Source organism: Protomyctophum bolini (assembly GCF_963924005.1).
Source record: "Protomyctophum bolini genome assembly, chromosome: 3".
Lineage (NCBI taxonomy): Eukaryota > Metazoa > Chordata > Actinopteri > Myctophiformes > Myctophidae > Protomyctophum > Protomyctophum bolini.
In genome coordinates this window covers 22,630,453-22,650,416 of record NC_137864.1, presented here as the reverse complement: position 1 = coordinate 22,650,416, position 19,964 = coordinate 22,630,453, and the positions used below count along the sequence as shown (strand labels likewise).

The following is a 19,964-nucleotide window of genomic DNA, read 5'->3' as shown; positions in this document are numbered from 1 at the left end:
GTTTTGCCAATTTCGCGGATTTGAGGCTGAGAAAAAAAAAAAAAAGATTTTTATCTCTGGCGCATATCTGGCGCCTGTCAACACGATTTGTCCCCAATTCACCAGGGGAAAAAAGCTAGATTTCTCGCCAGAAGCTTTTCACTAATTCAGTCGCTAGGGGGGTCTGGAAAGAAGCTAAATATGACGACAAATCCGCTAAGTTGGCAACACTGCATGGAAGTGCAAAAGGGCGCATTGCCCCCATTAACCCTACCTCCTTGGAGCCCCATCTGAAAAGCGTGTGTTTTATTTTATTTTTTCACATATATATTTAAAAAAAATCTGATGTGAAGGAATGTGTTGCTATTGCCTTGCTTGCCTTTCTTGAGGTGATAATGGCTGGCTGCGAGCCATTGTTTTCGAGGCAATTCACACATTAACTAGACCTGCCAATGAATACTAATGAAGTGTGCTATAGAGCGTATAATTCCCAATGCATTTTTTCCATAGACATTTCAAATCATATTTATTTAAAGACCTTATAAGCGTCGACTTGAGTTGTGACAAATCATGACAACAAACACAATATTTTGGACCAAACATAATTATAATTACAAAGAAGAAAAACAACGTGTTCTAACCTGCCGTTTTCTTCTTCTTTCTAATTATTTTTTCGGCCTGAGAAATTTTGTTTGTTGTCATGATTTGTCACAACTCGAGTTTGGCTTTGTACGAGGCTCAAAATGTCTTTAAATAAATACTTTTTGAAATGTCTGGTAGGGGGCGGGACTGTGACACTCTATTGGCACACTATTTAATTCGATGAGGCCTTTAGGAGGGCCATTCGAGCTGCAAGTGGAGCCTGTAGTACCACCGTTGCCCAGGTGGAGCCTGCAGAACTATTGCGGCTCAAGAAACCACCACTCCTGAATGAAGTGTCTGGTGCTGGGAGTCTGGTGCAATGCACAGGTCCTATAGCTGTACTCCTGGGGAGAGCAGGAGTAGACCTGGTGAGACGTAGGAGGGGCCCGGACAGGAGTCAACCCACAGAGCCTAGTCCCTCCACATGCCAGAATAGTACCTCCCAGTCACGGCAGAGTAGTTCCGGAGTGGATCCAACGGATTGTGTGCATGGCCCTGGTCCCCCTAGTGGGTCTGATCGAGGGTAGCTACTGGGACGTAAGTCGGGACTTGATCACCCTGGCTGGGTCACCCGAGTGAGGGCCGGGGGTATGATGTTCGTGAGACCCGAAACCCTGAGGCCTTGGGATACATCACCAAGGATACATCCCAGGTGCATCCAAGCGATGTATTTTCGTTCATGAGTAGGCTATTCAAACTGGTGTCTACTGCCTACAACTGCTACTACTGTACTACTCTTGCATTGACGATGACTCCCCATTTAACAACGCAATAGCTGTATGAAATAAAACTAACGACACTTAGTGTGCTCCCTCGAAATGTTTGACTGCGCCCTTTAGTCATTTCATCCTGGAGCCGGCCCTGGCTTTCAAGCTACAAACATATATTGCAGTGGTTTTCAACCAGTGGTCCCGGGACCACCAGTGGTCCCCATGCTACATGACAGAGAGTTGGCAACCAAATGGACCCTTACAGATATTTAACTCTTGAGAGTGTAAAATCTATTCTGCAATTCTGCATTACTTAATTTACAAGAAGTCTACACGATTCTACACGCGTTTGGCTGTTATCTCTCCTAATGGTACCTCATTAGGTGGCTGTGCATCAATACAGCATGGAATTGTGGACCTAATCGTATCCAACGACAACAACATATTCTTTAGGTTTTAGGTCTGAGAGGCTAAATGTCATCAGATGGTGGTCCGTGGCTCAAATGGGTCTGAGAGGCTAAATGTCATCAGATGGTGGTCCGTGACTCAAATGGGTCTGAGAGGCTAAATGTCATCAGATGGTGGTCCGTGGCTCAAATGGGTCTGAGAGGCTAAATGTCATCAAATGGTGGTCCGTGGCTCAAATGGGTCTGAGAGGCTAAATGTCATCAAATGGTGGTCCGTGGCTCAAATGGGTCTGAGAGGCTAAATGTCATCAGATGGTGGTCCGTGACTCAAATGGGTCTGAGAGGCTAAATGTCATCACCTGGTGGTCCGTGACTCAACTGCTGAATAAATAATGGACCTTGATATGAAAAGTGTTGAAAACACTGAAATGTATTTATATTTTTAAACAATCCAGTGAGCTGTATGTACCTTATTAACAGACTGATTTAAAGTGCCCTTAATAATTATTACACTCCAACCATGTATTGGTCTTTGGACCATGAGCATAGTGATATTTGAAAATCAATATACGTAATTTAAATTGGTATTGTTTATATTGTTTTACGATTCACAAACGCATTTTCTTATATATAACCAATTGGACATGGCCTGGCATCACCATTAATACAAACAGTATAACGAGGCGGTGATGACTATTGATTATTATCTTTACCACATTACATATAATGTCACAGTCTGAACCGCTGTGTATATATGAATCTGTGTGAGGAGGAATATAGCATGGACATGGATATATTAATCTTGTGAGGAGTAATATAGCATCGACATGGATTTCAGTAGCTTATGGAGAACTCGAGCAAACAAGGTGTCCCTTATCTTACGAAGACATGTCATTGATATAACAGTGACATGGCAATTTAGGGCAGCTAAAGGTGCCAAGTCATTAAATGGCACTGGTGATGATAACATGCACGCGCGCACGCACACACCCACGCACATGAGTGAAAATGCACTTTAAATATTTTGCTTTGCTTGAAAAAATATGTCTTTGTGTAAGACACTGTATTGTATCACACATGACTATATAGGATTTTGCAGAGGGCCTGTAGAGAAGCAATTTGTCTATTATATCCAAAGAGACAAAATCATAAAAATAGCAAAAAGTACCAGATCTTACATGCAAGCTCAAGTCAAAACGCTGGATGGCTTGTGGAGCTAGTGGGCATGCTACGAATAATGCAAAAAAAAACACATTTAATGTTTGCGTTAAACTGGCCTAATGTGCACAAACACTCAAAACTATGTGCCATGTGAAACGGTAGCAAAACAATGCTTGTGTTTAAAACAAACCCTCAAAGCGAGACATAGGAGGGGCTAGCACCCCTCAAAAAGTTAAAATATGGAGATACGAGGTTTCTGCCCTACATCGCCAATATGCATTCCTCCATATATGAGGGAGAAAACAGCAAATTGATTTACTGTTATGTTAAATCAGATCTCTTGTAAACGGGCCGTAAGCAGCCGCAGCATCTGCTGTGCTTGCCAAAGTACAGCTCTGTCTTCCAACAGTGTCAAAATGTTCATAGCATGTGGGGAACAGTTTACAATACATCATTATGACCATTTCTGTGTTCCTTAAGCAGTCGGGGGTATTTGTTTAAATGTGTGGTAAGCACAAGTTACGACTATTACAGTTCAGTCAGACAACTCACGAATAGATTAAACAATATTTATTGCAGAATGAGTAACAAGTGTGCATATGATATTTGACTTGGCGTTCGGCTCTGCTGGATTTCTCCCTGCTCGGCATGATTGAGCAACAGCATGAAACATAAGAGCAGGGAGATAGAAATACAATAACCCACCGGTGGTGCTGGGGTGGTGGTGGGAGAAAACATCACATACAACCGGGAACCATGAGCAGAGGAAGGCAGGAAGAGCATGGAGTCTAGTGAGCTTAAGTAGCCTGCCCAATTAGTCAGCTGACTGCCGCATCGGCGAATGACGTGTGAGACTTGCACACACGTATACTCCCACATAGTAATGCAGCATGTTAACCCCTTGAGCATAGTATGGGCCTTTGAGCATGGCAAGAACCTCCCTTGAGGTTGACTGACTGAACTGACTCCACTTCCCAAATTCCGGAACAGATTGTACGGAATGAGAAGGCAATAAGTATGTATCTCAAAAAAATATGATAGTCCAACTGATTTACAGTATAGGGCATACAGCAAACTATTGGAAAATCTGAGTTTGTCATCGTCATCATCATCATCATACGTCGTATATACCTTCATTTTAGAAAGAGCTTTAAATATTATACAGTACAGTACAGAATGAATAGGCATATAGTCCAAGCAAATCATTAATAATTTCCCCCGCTAGGATTAATTAATTATATTCACCTCTTATTGCCAGCAATTCCCCCCCCTTAAAGAGCCAAAATTCGCGACCGGATGTTACAAATGTTACAAACTACTGTTGTGTGTGTTGTCGCATACGCTCCCGATCTCTCGATTGGCGCCGTGAAACCCTCATCGTGACCATCACAGCGTCTGTTATAAACCTTGTTGACAAGAAATGCCATCTGGGATCAGCTAGCAACCCATTGCTAATGTCAGTAGCATCTCGACTCGATGGAACAAAAGCACTATAAAAGTTATCTATTTTGTTGTTTTGAACATGAATTAACCTATTTAACATTCATTTTTGTGAAAAATAATAACAATAATTGTCTTCATAATATTTTAAAATCAATTGTTATTAATAATCATTATTCATTAGTAAACCACTACGGAAAGGATTTCAACAACAATCGTTACTCTATACTGTAATGAAATGAGAACAAAATGATGCATCAATAAAATGGAATGAACTGACGGCTCACAGCAATATGCTTAACAAGGTCAACATCATAGGGTCATGTTAACCCATTTAGACCGAGAACCATTCTACAAAATGTCTTCTGCGTGATAACGGGCAATTATGGGCACTGTATTTTACCCGTAAACCTCAAGTTTAGCGGGCATATACAGTTTATATCCGGTAATATACAGGTGTGATGGTACAATTTGGGAGTTTGTTGGAAAGTTTAACGGGAGTTTCCTGTAATATAACCATCCGTATTCCATGCTTCTTGCGCAGTGATATAAATCATGACAGTTTTCTGAAAAACCTCTGTTTCTACGTCAGTGGTTCTCAAACAATTTCATGTCAAGGACCCCCAAAAATATATGTAATTGGCCGCCGACCCCCATCTGAAAATATGTTGTTCCAGGGACCCCCCAGAAGCAAACATTTGAGTTGAAAATATTCGCTCTGAAAGAATATATATTCCAAATTTGTGATACATTTTCACGATTTTTCAAAAATAGCAGACCTACAAGCTCGTAGTGCGACACTCGGTGCCGCGCCATGAGCCTGTTGATCTGCTATTTTTCAATAGCTGAAGTATAACAGTGCTTAAAACACCAAAAGGGGTTCCCGCCCGAAAGGGGTTAAGATCCATTTGTACAGTAACAATAACAAGCTGCTGTTAACACTGACCACCTGCGCAGTAAAAAAGAAACGTGACTTGACTTGAATTAACCCGTTTAGACCTGTGGCAGATTCTATAAAAATAATGTGTTCAACTGGTGCTCAACCTTTTTCATGTCAAGGACCCCCAGAAATATCTGTATTTGGCCGTGGACACCCGCAACTGAAAATATGTTTTTTCAGAAGCAAATTATCTGTGAAAGCTTATACTGTATTTAAAGATTCGCGCCACGTTTTCACGATTTTTCAAAAAAATTACAGCTCCACAAGTTCATAGCGCGGTGCTATATGAGCTTGTAGATATGCTATTTTTCAGCAGCTATAAAGTTTAAAATAATGGTTAAAGTGGTTAAAAGCTAAAGCGACACAGATGCGTTCCCGTACCAGATGCGTTAAAGGCGATTGGTATAAGAATCAGCCCGTGAAATGAATTGCACTGTCGGTTGACTCACTTGAGCAAAACCAGGACTGTTAAACAACACGTTTCATTTCCTTTAAACCACTTTTACTGTGCCATAAAATTCAAAAAGCCATGCAGTATAAACGTCTTGTCTTGCTTTTAATACCGTGTGGTAGATAATGAAATAAATATCTTTAAGAAGATTAAAAAAAATCCCCTCCCGATGGTCTGGGGGAAATCAGTGCAAAGTCATCTTCGTGCATGGTCTGTCCTTCGAGCCCTGTGCGCGCGCGTGTGTGTGGGTGTGTCCGTGTCCGTGTGTGTGCGTGTGCGTGTGGTGTGGTGTGTGTGTGTGTGAGTGCCCAATCTGTGCACATCATAATGCACTCAAACAGTTCTCCAAATACTTCCCAATCAAGGACAGTGGAAATAATGCAGCCTGAGTAATGTGAGAAAATGCACATTATCAGCAGTTGGCCAGACGAGTGATTGTTTCAGGTTAAATCATCGAGTCACGGCGGTATTATTTACGGCCAAGGCCCCAAAGTATGAGCAAACAGATTTTAGAAAGCAAATTTCAATCATGCTGTTGCACATCAGCAGAACGAACGAACGCCGTGCGTGCGTGCGTGCATACGTGCGTGCGTGCGTGCATGCGTGCGTGCGTGCATGCGTGCGTGCGTGCATGCGTGCGTGCGTGCATGCGTGCGTGCGTGGGGCTGAACATTAATTTTGCACAGAGATAGTTGCTTGTCTTGCACAGTTGAAGTCTTCTGTGTTTAATTTGCGTCTCAGTGATATCAATACCGCAATGTAGAACTACTCCATTACACATAAAAGTCCAGAATTAAAAATTTACTTTAGTAAAAGTACAAAAGTTTTGACATCAAAATTTACTTAAAGTACCACAAGTAAAGGTATTCATTGTGCAAAATTTTAAGTTTTCAAATGTATACAAACTTTTGAAAATAGACACATTGTGAGCTTGTAGATCTGCTAATTTCAAGTGATTCATGTACGTATGTTTTGTAATAATAATCAAAATCTACAAAGTAACTAGTAACTAAAATTGATTTAGTGGAGTAAAAAAGTATAATATTTGCCTCTGAGATGTAGTAGTGGAGCAGAAATAAAACTACTCGAAATTCATGGAAATACTCAATTGAAGTACAAATTCCTCCAAATTGTACTTAAGTACAGTGCTTACGTACATAGTTAATTTACACCACTGTTAAGAGAGCAAATTAATGGTCCATTTGGTTCCACTTGTATGCAAAGTTAAATTAACACTCAGGATTTGAACCGAGCATTAATCGATGGGGGCATGTTGATGGCAACATGGCCGCCAGAGAGAGAGAGAGAGAGAGAGAGAGAGAGAGAGAGCACACTGATGATTTACACCAATTGTAAACCCAGCGCAGCCCTGTGTGATTAACATGAGGGTGAGGTAAGAAAAGCCAGGCTGTAATTTCCGGCCCCCCTCCCCGAGTTGGATGGCAGTCGGAGCACTTTGCACACCTGTGATTTACTCTGCCAGGGAAGTTAATATTTTCTTCTCCAGTTGGCAATCAGACACAGCAGTATATGTATATATAAATATAAATATATATATATATATATATATATATATATATATATATAGGACTGCATCATCATCATCTGGCGGCCGGGGGAAAGCTGCAAACAACCACACTCCTAACTTCCATGGGTTTGCACTTCTATGCATCAGATTCAAAATAGTCACTATTACACCGCATACAGATGGTAGTAGTGGTGTTCTGATATGACTTTCTAATGTGCAATGCATGCACAGGCATTGAATGGATGGATTCCTGGCTAATAAGACACACATGCATCAATATGCATTGTAATTGTCCTCTATAATTAAACTCTGCATTTTAAATGGAATATATGGAATGCACATGCTAATAAAATATTGCTTTGATGCTCATATTATCCTTAGGAAGTATTACTGTACGTTGTTTTTGAGTCCAAGGAACAGCAATGTCCGTGTTCATGTGTCACCTATGTGACGTTAATGGGGCGCTGTTGTGCCAGAAACAGAGAGAGAGATAGTGCTGCACGTGCTGCACTGTTGGGGGGGGGGGGGGGGGGGGGGGGGCAGTTGCACCACTCAGTTCACACGGGTGTGATTTTTTATTAGCATGTGCATTCCATACATTGCCTATAGGTCTAGATCACACATAGACATTATGACATCATCAACCTGTGACGGAAGCAGTCCCTATGGAGTGAAAGATTATCCATTTTTAAAATAAATAGGCCTACAATATTTAAGAGGTTTTTTTAGTTATAGAGGGCAATTACAATGTATGAAGGCATATTATTTTGTCTAATTAGCCAGGGATCCTTTTAAAGGTGTAGTGAAATGAAAAAATGTAGACACTTTTAGATCATACCTGTGGTCATCATTATGGGCATACCTAACAATGGATGCCTAAAAAATGGGCAAATTCTCATTTATGTGTGTTTTTTATTACTTCCTGAAAATGTGCTGTGCGATGACGTGTCGAGGCTCAGATCAATAAAAGCCAATAAAAATGAAGCTCACCAGTTTGAGTGAAGAAACGTGGGAAGGTTGCCGTATATTAGATTAGTCGATGGGTGGACTAGTGTAGAAACACAGGGAAGGTTGCCGTATATAGATTAGTCAATGGGTGGCTCTTCCAAGACAGATTTTGCGCCGGCTCACCAGGCCATACCCTTCCTAGTTTTAAAGTTTGACATCACACATATGAAACTATAAGTTTGATCAAAGCATGCAGTCTCGTATGTAGCCTTTTGTTTTACAGATGGGTATAAAACGGATTAGTGCATGACGACAGATTGCATCGGACTCTGTGTGTGTGACGACCGCTAGCCTAGAGTTTCTGTCAACAGATCAGACAAAGTTCACTGAAAGAAATATTGCAGAACGTGGAAGGATATAGTAACAGAATGATTGATGTTAAAGGTTGGAGGCACTTCTACAGATATACTGTGCTTTACAACCAAGACATAACAAACTAACAAAACAGACAATATCAAATAAATAAGAAAAGACAAGAAAGGAGCACTTCAATTATGACCACATACTGCCCACCAGTGTTGATTTCGTCGACTAATACTAAGACGAAAGATGTTCGTTGACTACTGTTTTCCACTGACGAAAACTAAATGGAAATAAAAACTAAGCTACAGTATGATGATTAAAACTAACACTAAATATACCAACAAATTCGTCAACAAATAAAAACTACTAGGCTAAAATGTTAAGAAGGGACTACTGGACAAGAGATCCAGTACAAGTCATTTTACAATAAAATAGCAGATCTACGAGCTTGTAGATCGGCTATTCAGCAAGTGTAAAAACTGTTATTACGACGGCATCAAGGCCCGCCAAAATAAAAAAGATTGTTCGACTAAATCAACTGTAGATTTAGTCAACTAAAATCTTATGGCATTTAGTCGACTAAAACTAGACTAAACACTAATACATTCCAGGTCACTAAAATGTGAGTAAAACAAATTGAAAACCATTCAAGAGACTGACTGAAACTAAAATCAATACTTGCTATAAAAAAACAGTGCTGCCCACTGAGCATTTTTTATTTTCATTTTCATTAGACATCTAAATATGTGTAAATAGTCTAAAATGGTCATAACTGGTAAAAAATAATTAAGGTTTTTGTTGCGGTTTAGAGATATATATATAGACGGTCTACATATAGATATTTAAACAACCGCTAAGCCTAGACCATTTATAACCCATTTTAGATAGACGTCCAATAGCCAACTGTTGCTACTGTATATAAACACTGCATATCATTTGCATATCATTTGCACGTATATGGCACCGATACTTACCGTAAGGCAGGCTGAGGAAGGGGTGCACGCACGCATGCACGCACGCGCAGCAGTTCTCCACCCTCCAGGAGTGCTTATAATGTCTCTCTACATGGCATCGCCCCATTCACTTGCTAAATTCAAAATGTGTTGACATAATTACTATAACAGAGAGAGCTCTATGTAATGGCCTGTCTGTCTGTCTGTCTGTCTGTCTGTCTGTCTGTCTGCTCTGATGCTTGCTTGGCCTCCCTGGAGTCTCCAGACTCCTGTCATTACAGCCTGTCCTGTCAGGGGGAGACGATCGAGACATGCTGCCGTCCTGGGGGGAGGGGGGAGGAGAGGGGAGGGGAGGGGGGAGAGGAGAGCTATGGCCTCCCATATCGAGAGGAGAGGAGAGGAGAGGAGAGGAGAGGAGAGGAGAGGAGAGGAGAGGAGAGGAGAGGAGAGGAGAGGAGAGGAGAGGAGAGGAGAGGAGCTATAGCCTCCCATATCGAGAGGAGAGGAGAGAGGAGATATATATATATATATATATGGCTGAAATGGTTAATGTATGTGTTGTAATAATAATCAAAGTAAGTTTTCAAATAAATGTAGTGGACTAAAAGTACAATATTTGCCTCTGAGATGTAGTGGAGTAGAAGTAAATTTATTGGAAATTGGAAATACTCAGCAAAGTACAATTCACCCTTTGTCAAGTCCCGCCCGTGGTTGTGCCCCTCTTCGCACCCATTGGTTGCCGTTTCGTGGTTGGACAAAAATCCTTTCTCTTCATCCACTACCATTGAAATAACAGGTTTTTCAGTTGCTTTGTTTTGATATTCTGTGCATTCAATTCTTATTTTTAACTTGGTGTCAGTAAAAAGGAACATCACAGGTACAGCATGGTTACTGGACATATCATGATTGTTTTTAGCTTTTTTCAAAAAATATGTTTAAGCAAATTCAACATAAACAAGGTGGAACCATTGCGGAACAAAGCAGAAAGAGCCTGCTGTTTAGTCAGTCAGGGACCAATCAGAAGGCTGACAAATGGTCAATTGCCAGCATGAATTAATTAATTCATTGACCTCGTATTGCCAGGATCTTCCCCCGTTCAACCCTTATTTTGAAGAGTTGTTTGCAGGTGCAACTTTTATTCTAGGAGCGCTGTAGCTTTCCTGACATTCACATCTGTATGGGGATCAAGGCCGTATGGGAATTTGATTAGAACGGTGAAAACACCCTACTGATGTCTGTGGCCGAACGCACTGCCACACCTATCAGAAACCAAAAGCTGGCGTCAACCTTTTCATCATATTTCTTTGTGCAATTACCAACAGTGAAAAGCCTCTATATGGTGAAAGGCAGAGTAATCTTATCTTCAGAGAAGTAACACGCAGAGAAAAAGAAAAATCAATTCCTGCTTTTGATTTCTAATGCATTGTATCAGAGCATGACCCGACTATTTTATTTTTCCTGTTTTTCTTCTATACTATTGGAGGATAGCAGCAGTGGAATTTTGGAATGTACTGCAAGGTGTGCTGCTGTGCTCAGTCGGCATGCAGGGCTTCTGGGTTTGGAAGTTAAAAATAGAGCTGAATGAACAAGCGTGAGGTTCTACTGCTACAATGATGTAGTTATAGTGTTCCTTACTGATCTACGATTGTTTTCTCTTAAAGCACGATGTTCGGAGCTTAATAAAACATTAATTTGAGGTCGCACTAACCATATTAGGCCCATGCTGTTAAAACAAATCATATGTATTGGCAAATTTGGCATACATCCAATTGAAATTGAAAGGTGGAGTTGATAGGGAAGATAAGAGTGAGAAGAAAGGGCCTGGGCCGTGGCTCAGCTGTCCAGGCACCTTGGCCGGTAGCCCAAGTCTGGCAGTGTGCCGCGGGTTCGACTCCTAAACCCGACAGCCCCCCCATCTCTCTCCCCATTTCCTGTCAGCCTACTGTCTGTCTCTCTATAAAACATATAAAATAAAGGCGAAAGCTGCAAAAAAAAAGAGTGAGAAGAAAGCAATACATACAAAGAAATAATGTATTAATAATGATCCAGATAATAAAATAAAATAAAAGGGGAATATCGAGGTGGAGGGCCTCAAGTATTGAACGGATATGTTGAATGATGTTGTGACGAAAAGAGAGTTGAGCCAGAAGGCAAAGCTCTCTGTCTACCAAGCAATCTTCGTTCCTACTCTCACCTATATGGTCATGAAGTGTGGGTCATGACCCAAAGAATAAGGTCGCGAATACAAACGGCCGAAATGAGTTTTCTCCGATGGGTGGCTGGCATCTCCCTTAGAGATAGGGTGAGAAGTTCACAGTCACGCGAGAGAGCCTCGGAGTAGGGTCGCTGCTTCTTCGCCTGGTAAGGAGCCGGCTTAGGTGGTTTGGGGCATCTGGTTAGCATGCCTCTTGGGCGTCTCCCTTGGGAGGTCCTCGAGGCACAGTTGGAGGAAACACATCGACTCACTGGCCTTGGAATGTCTCAGGATCCCCCCAGGAGGAAGTCACTAATGTTGCTCTAGTAGAGGGAAGTCTGGAACACTCTGGTGGAGCTGTTGCCCCCGCGACCCGTCTACGGATAAGCGGTTGAAGATGGATGGATGGATGGATGTTAATTAGTATTCCCCAGGTAGGGTAGTCACCCCAGCCAACGTTCGTGGAGAGATGAGCCATGTGTTGCCTAGCCCCCCTGTCATCCTGTGTGTGTGTGTGTAATGAATGCATCTGTCAAGTCATCTCTCTGGGGCACTGACTGACTGATTGTTGATTCCAGGATCCCCCTCCCCTCCTCCTCCTCCTCCTCCTCCTTCCCTCCTCCCCATAGCACGGCAAATTGTTTCATGTTGTGCCTTTTTTTGTCCGCCACCCCTTGTTTTGATGTTTTGAGACTGAATTAATTTACATATCCCGCTATTAAGTTTGCAGCTGTTTCCTTATTGTTTAGAGTTTCCATGTTTGGAAGGGAACATCTGCCTCCCTAGTTTTGTCAGCTGTGTGATGTTCTTCTCGATCCTTGAATCTGTTCAACTTCCACAACAATCTGATTGTTGCGTTTGTATTCCAGATGCGGCTACAGCTACATATACTGCCAATCCATGCAATCCAAACTTTGCACACACACTCCCTGGATACCAACGATGAACCTCTGCCCCACATTTTACAGAAAGGCCTGCGCCACCATGAGGCAGCTTTTCACATTTTTTACCTAAAACTGCACAGATCTGCATGAAACGTTGCATGCACACTCCCTAGAGGCCAAGGACAAACCTTTGACCTGCATTTTCCGCATCTGCCTTTTATAGCGCCACCAGGAGGCCGACTTTTGTAAAACACATTTTTTTTATATTACTCCTCCAGATTCTGTCCAAAAATCTCACAAATTGTTACACAGTATATCTAGTCATGTGCTCAAGTCGGATCTGTCCGATATTTCAGATTCCATCCTAATTGGTTATAATTGGCTTTCAAAGTTTGCAAGATTGCCCTGTTTTGAACAAAAGCCTCAAATCATGAACGCAGCATGCAATTTACGTGAAATCTTTCACACATGTTCTTACTAGGCTGAGGAATATATCCCACCCTTTTCACATTGGCCTGTTATAGCGCCACCAACAGGTTGATTTTTGCAAAACACATTTTTGGAACAAAATGCCTCAAATCATCCAATTGCCATCAATGGTGTAAGAACAAATGGCACCCTTTTCACATTGGCCTATTATAGCGCCACCAGGAGGCCACAACCTGACCTGTCCTGGTGGAGACCTGTGCCCCGAGGGGCACTTTTTCTAGTTATTCTTTGAGTAGCCACTTTGAGTGGCAGTCAGGGCAAAAGCTCCCGCAGAAACACAATTTAGTATTCTGTCCTTTATCCGGTCACAACTCGAACGGCCCCGAGTCAGCTAAGCGAACTTCGCAATGCTCGATGCGGCAAATGTAGCTACTGAACCGCAAGGTTCCCAGTTCGATCCCTGTGGGCTCCCCATGCAGAGTTACTGTCGAAGTGTCCTTGAGCAAGACTCTGAACCCCTAATTGCTGCTGATGTGCTCGTTGGTTGGTGCCTTGCATGGTTTCCGCCGCCATCGGTGTATGAATGTGTATGTGAATGGGTGAACGTAATGCACAATCTATGTAAAGCGCCTTGGATAAAGGCTCTATATATATGCACCATTTACCAAATGCAACCATTTTAGCCCATCAAATACAGTAAGCACACATGTGTCGTGTGTTGTTAAAGATTGAGAGAGCAGCTGTTGTGCTACAAGGGTAAGCATTAAGCAAACCCACAGTTTGTTAATATCTACCAGTTGAACGTCCTGCCAGTCAGTTACTGTATATGATGAGATTGTTTAAAAGAGATAATGAGAATCAAACTCCCCGCGGTGCATATAGTAGCAAGGTCAACGTTCTTTTGAGTGGTGCAACCACTCCCTTACGGAGCTATATGTGTCCGTGGGTGGCTGGCTGGCTGTGTTCGTCCCTGGGGACCCCATGGGGACTCCCACATGGTAACTCTGTCATTTCTCTACCGTTTCGGACGCGGGGCGGTTCGCCGGAACCGGGCCGCCGGGGCCGGCACCCTGGGCGCCGGGGTCCCCCACACAGAGTTGCACCACTCACTTCACACGGGTGAAGTGAGCGCCGTGCACGATCGAACTATCCGTGTCAGAGAGGAAAAGAAGGTTGCATCTGTTCAAAATGTGCGTTTTCCATCTCACATCAGAGTCGTCTCCAAACTGTAACAATGTCACATCATGCAATATGTACGAGTTGCTCCCGGCGTTACTGCATGCTATCATGGACATAAATAAATGCTTAGTGCGTTTTACAGAATGTTAAAACTGATTTAATTTAAAAAAACTGAATAGACAATAGGTTGAAACCCCACACTGAAAGGATGAATAAGAAATGTTTGCTGCCTTCATGAATATGTAGACCAGTGTATTTTATTTTAGTATCTTAAATAGCACGAATATGTTTTTTATCATGAATATGGAAATAGTGTGCCATTCATTATAAACTCGGCAACAAAAGTTTGGAAAACCTATCTTTAGTGTAATTAATGCTCCACTTTAATTATACTAATTGGTATTCATTTTAATCGTTGATTAGTCACCTTTACAACGAGGCATAGCTTGTAAGGATCGGGCGTTCGTGGAATGAGCAACATTGCTATATGTCTGGGTGGCGCCTCCAGAGAATGAGCAACACGAGACACTTATAGCATTATCCATCATTTATACATTATGGATAATTAGTGTGGACTTAAACTGTTATTCGTCTATAATACTTGGTATTCAACCTTGCTTTGAGTTGCTTAGTGGATTGGATGATTGCACTCTCCCACAGTAATAAGGAAAAAACACAACACATAGGCTACGGTATTGGCCATTTTTACGCTTCATTAATATGACACTCGGCGTCAGGGAACTCTGTATAAACAATATAAAATACAATACCAATTGGTAAAGTGGAGAAATAATGGACCAACGTTAAAGGGCCACTTCACCCCTTCTGCAACCAGAGCTTATTTTAATGATGTTTAGGACACAAGAAACACTTTCCTCATGGGGTTTTTTATGTGTAGAATATGTATTTTTTTATATATATATTTTAGTCATGGCACAGACTTCATTATTTTTCTGGCCATAGGGTTGTGCACGCCATTTCAAATTGTGCTACCGTTATCTATACTCACAAATACTATTAACATTGAAGTGACTGCAGTTATGAAATGAAATGAAGTGAAATGTCCCTTTGAAGTTTCCGAACTTTTGTTTGCTGAGTTCAGTTCGTTGATTTGATCCACATACCGACGCTGAACTACTTCCCTGTGATGTGTTTATTATTCCGCCCGGCCTCACACGACCATTACACCTGATTTAATACTTGGCTGCGCCGTTCGTTGTGTCTCACCCCCCCCCCCCCCCCCCAAAAAAAGCAGATCTACAAGCTCTAAGCATATGGCGGGCACATCGAGCTGCGAGCTTGCAGATCTGCTATTTTTGCGACGCGCAACCAAGCATAACTCAGCCTTTGCTGTTTCCGCTGAAGTGGGACGAGTCGGACCGCCGCCAATCCTCTGTTTTGATGAAGGAAAAGCGCATTGTAAATGTGGCCCTCCGTCATCATCGCTCATTGTTTATAACACTTAATTTAATTGTGTATAGTCGTTTGTGTGTAGGACTCTTTAACAAATGAAGAATCAAACTGAATTTATTTCTCTTGGACGAGATATTTAATCCATTTAGACCTGAGGACGCGTCGGTGTCGCCTCATAGCTTTTAACCACTTTAACCATTATTTTAAAAGTTAGCGGTTATAAAATAGCAGATCTACGAGCTGAGTGCCGCGTGCTACGAACTCGTAGATCTGCTATTTTTGACAAATCGTGAAAACGTGCCGCAACTCTTTGAATACATATTCTTTCACAGCGAACGTTTTTTACTTGAATATTTGCTTCTGGGGTTGGGGGACCCTGGAACAACAACATATTTTAAGATGGGTGTCGGTGACCAAATATATATATAATTCTGCGGCTCCTAGTTTGAGAACCACTGCTATAGAAACGTTTAGTCTAGAATCTGGGTCTCGGGTCTACATGGATTAATGAGCGGGTCCTCATGCTGCAGTTGTTCCCTGGTCTCCCCTCTGTTTTCAGCTCATCAATCATCTCCCTCCTCCGGTCCTCCTCCTCCTCATCCTCGTCTTGTTCGGTACAGAGAGACCTCGCCGCATACGAGCGCTCCAGCTTCACCCGTTACTTCATTTTCGTTTAGCACAGGCTGTTCACCCTCAGCCAGTCATTTATTCGGTGATTGCTCCAGACATTTTAATAATAAACATTCCTCGGTCGACCCCAAAGGTAGCCTTGCACCGCTCCCCCCCCCCCCCCCCGCGCCGCTATCTGTTCTGAATCATAAGTACAGTGAGCTACAACAACAAACAGGAAACACAAGTCTTAATTATTCAGTCAATAAATACATTGTTTTAAACATGCAACTCATATTTTCCACGGTTTTAGAGTTTCATTGTTGCCACGTTGCCTTTATTTTGGCCTACTTGGAAAGATGTAAGTTGGAAATGCATGCCCCACCCAGTTATTATGTCTGTCTGTGTTCCTTTAGACAACATTGTGATGCCAGAACAGGCCAGCTCCTTATATAGAGCCCCTGGTCCAGAGCCCGGGTAGAGGCCTTTTGTGGCGGTTTCTGGACAACCGTGCAGGGTCCAACGGACTCGGGCACTGCACTCCCTGTGGGGGTGTGGAACGTGTGTGTCGAATTTGAAATCGGTGGGGCGAACGGTTCTGGAGTTACGTGGATTACAGATATACGTACTGTACGTACACACACAGAGACTGCATTTATAGATAGATAGATGCAGTGCTTAGAGGCCCTACAGTGTTCAACTATAAAGTGCATGTGTGTGCACTCTCATTTTGTGTCCCACAATCATCTACAACATGACATCTACAGATGCCCTTTTGCACGAATCAGACGGAATATAGAGCATCTCGATAAAAACTTTCCGAGTGTATCTTTGTGGCAGTTTCCTTTCCCGACATCCTAAACCCCACACGGACAAACACCACCCTCGCCTCCAGCCGCCCACCCCTCCATTAAAAAGCAAACATAGCAAACGAATGCTAATCTCTTCATCTTTTAAGATCACACGGCACTCCAGCCTTAAACCGAGCTGCACAGATTCTCATCTTTCAAGCTTTGTTAAGTATGTGCATCATCTTAATTATTTCACCGGAGCTTCCCCAATGCTGTTATCTGTGTGGCGGTATCAGGTGTGATGTAGTATGAGTCATCACAAAAAAAATAAACATTGATTCTTAGGGATATTTCACTTTCAATACAACTTTTGGTCATTGTATCGTCTACTCAGGCTTACTGTATGTGAACACCCTCCAGACAGTTTTGAAGTTATTCGATTCAGTATTTAGATATTTTAAGCTGGTAGTTTAGCTGCCCTGCCCCATGCCTATACAAACCCATTGTAACTTCAAACTCCATTTTAACCATGATAGATTAATCAAAAACACCTTTTCTGATGTTGTCCTTCTAAGACGTGAGAGGGCCGTGTTTTTTTGTCTTTCAATTACTGTTTTCATTTGTTTTGTCTCCACTGGCTTCCCCACCTCCTTATTATTTTCCAAAAATAATTATTAAAAATAAATTAAAACAATGAATGACAAACCACAGCCCCCTCTCACACATTAGAAGGATAATATCAGAAAAAATAATGGATGTTTTTGATTATTCTAACATGATTAAAATGGAGTTTGAAGTTACAATGGGTGCAGCTTAAATTAATATAAAATATCTAAATATTGAATCGAGCAACTTAAAACTGCCTGTGGTCAGGTGTTCACATAAGCCTGAGTATAGACGATATTTTTTTTTTTTTTTTTTTTAAGTGAACTGTCCCTTTAACGGTAACCCATTCGGGGGTGTGTGTGTGTGTGTGTGTGTGTGTGTGTGTGTGTGTGTGCAGGGCGTTGCTGAAAATGAGCACTTGTGCTCAGCTACTACCCTGGGTAAATAAAGGATAAAAAAAAGCTTATAGTGCAGCACCGAGTGTTGTAGATCTGCTTATTTTTTAAAACAATTATTTAAATGTGGCGCAAATCTTTGAATATATATTCTTTCACAGGGAAGGCTTTTAACTCTTTGCTTCTGGAAGGTCCATGGAACAACATATTTTCAGACAGGGGTCAGCGGCAATTTACATATAGTTTACATATACTGTAGTTTACATATAGTTTACATATAGTTTTACATATAGTTTACATATAGTTTTTGGTGTCCTTGACATGAAATAGTCTGAGAACCACTGACATAGAAACATAGGTTTTACAGAAAACTGCCATGATTTAGAAGACATGGTCTGAGTCCTACAGTATAGTTAAGTGAAACATGTGAGTTATTTGACCTGCACCACTGGTGGCGTATACGCGGTTTCCTTTTGGTGTGTGTGTGTGTGTGTGTGTGTGATATATACAGCTAGGGAGTGTTAGATTGGTCGGGGGGGTAGGGTGGGGTGGGGTCGGGTGTTGGGGGGGGGGGGGGGGGGGATGTGGCTCACGGCGGGAGCTGAAATCTGAAAGATTGTTTGATGGAGTGTGTGTGTGTGTGTGTGTGTGCGCGCGCGCGTGTGCGTGTGCGTGTGCGTGCGTGGGCACTGTGGAATGCTGATGGGGCAAGGCTGAGGCTCGCTAGCTCGCTCGGGGGAATAAGTCACCCGTGTGTGTCATTGCTCCACTCAACTATGTGTGTGTGTGTGTGTGTGTGTGTGTGTTGAAGCAGTTCTGTGTGCATGGCCTACTGAACAACATCAGTGGTGTAAACTAAAGCTACTACATTACTAATTATGTACATCTACTTAAAGAACCACTTCACCACTTTTCAACATCTCTTCATATAATTGGTCCTCCCTAATGTTCATGATAAAATACCACACTTTTTTTCCATACTCGGTCTGTCTCTCATAGGAGGTTCAGAAGCCGCGAGGCAAAAATGCCTCCCTTCCACACTCACGCCGGCAATGCATTTGTTTACTACAAACACTATCGCCCCCACCACGTGACCCACGAGTTTTTATGTTACATTTCGGACTTCCGAATGCACCACCGGAAAATGTCTCTTTCACAGCTGTTTTTGTGACCCAATCAAATCCATGTGTAACACTGAGGTGAGGTGAAAAGTGATTATGTTATTAGACAATATAGAAATGCAAACGGCACAGGGTATGCAGTCCAGTATTTGAGGCGGCTGTGGCTCAGCAGGTAGAGCAGGTTGTCCAATGACCCCTGGGTCGGCGGTTCGAATCCCGGGCGGCTCCTCCTCCTGTCCACATGTCAAAGTGTCCTTGGGCAAGACACTGAACCCTACCTTGCCTCCAGTGGTCGCCACCGTTGGTGTGTTAATGTGGGAAGTGAGGACGCTGGCGTCGACTGTTCGCCGCTTCACCTCCCAATGTTTGAATGAATGGACCATTGTAAAGCGCTTATTTAAAAAATAAATAATCACACATGTCTGAAGTGAGGGGCGCTCTAATAATCGATACGTCATCTCATTCTGGTCAATCAAAAATGCAATTTGCATCCTCACTTTAGCCTTCAATGTTTGTGTTTACACACTTTTGTCTTCAATGCAGTGTTGATTTCGTCGACTAAAAAATGTTCGTCGACTACCTCTTTTCACTGCAGAAAACTAAATGGAAACTAAATTAAAACTAAGCTACGATGACTAAAAGTAAGACTAAATAATATATTGACAATTTCGTCAACAGATAAAAACTAGACTAAAATGTTAGGAAGGGACTAGTGGATAAGAGATCCAGTATAAATTATTCTACACTTGGTTGCATGTTGACCGCGACGCGTTGTGAAATTGTAGATCGGCTATTTTTAGCAAGTGTAAAATTTGTCATTA

At 42.2% G+C, this 19,964-nt stretch overlaps 1 protein-coding gene across 3 annotated transcripts in view; it reads left to right on the top strand.

Annotated features, from left to right (window-relative positions):
* Nucleotides 1-19,964, top strand: part of ctnna2 (catenin (cadherin-associated protein), alpha 2) — a gene marked incomplete at its 5' end in the record, with an annotated part of 495,295 nt that overhangs the window by 321,450 nt on the left and 153,881 nt on the right. The gene's annotated exons all lie outside the window — the stretch shown is intronic.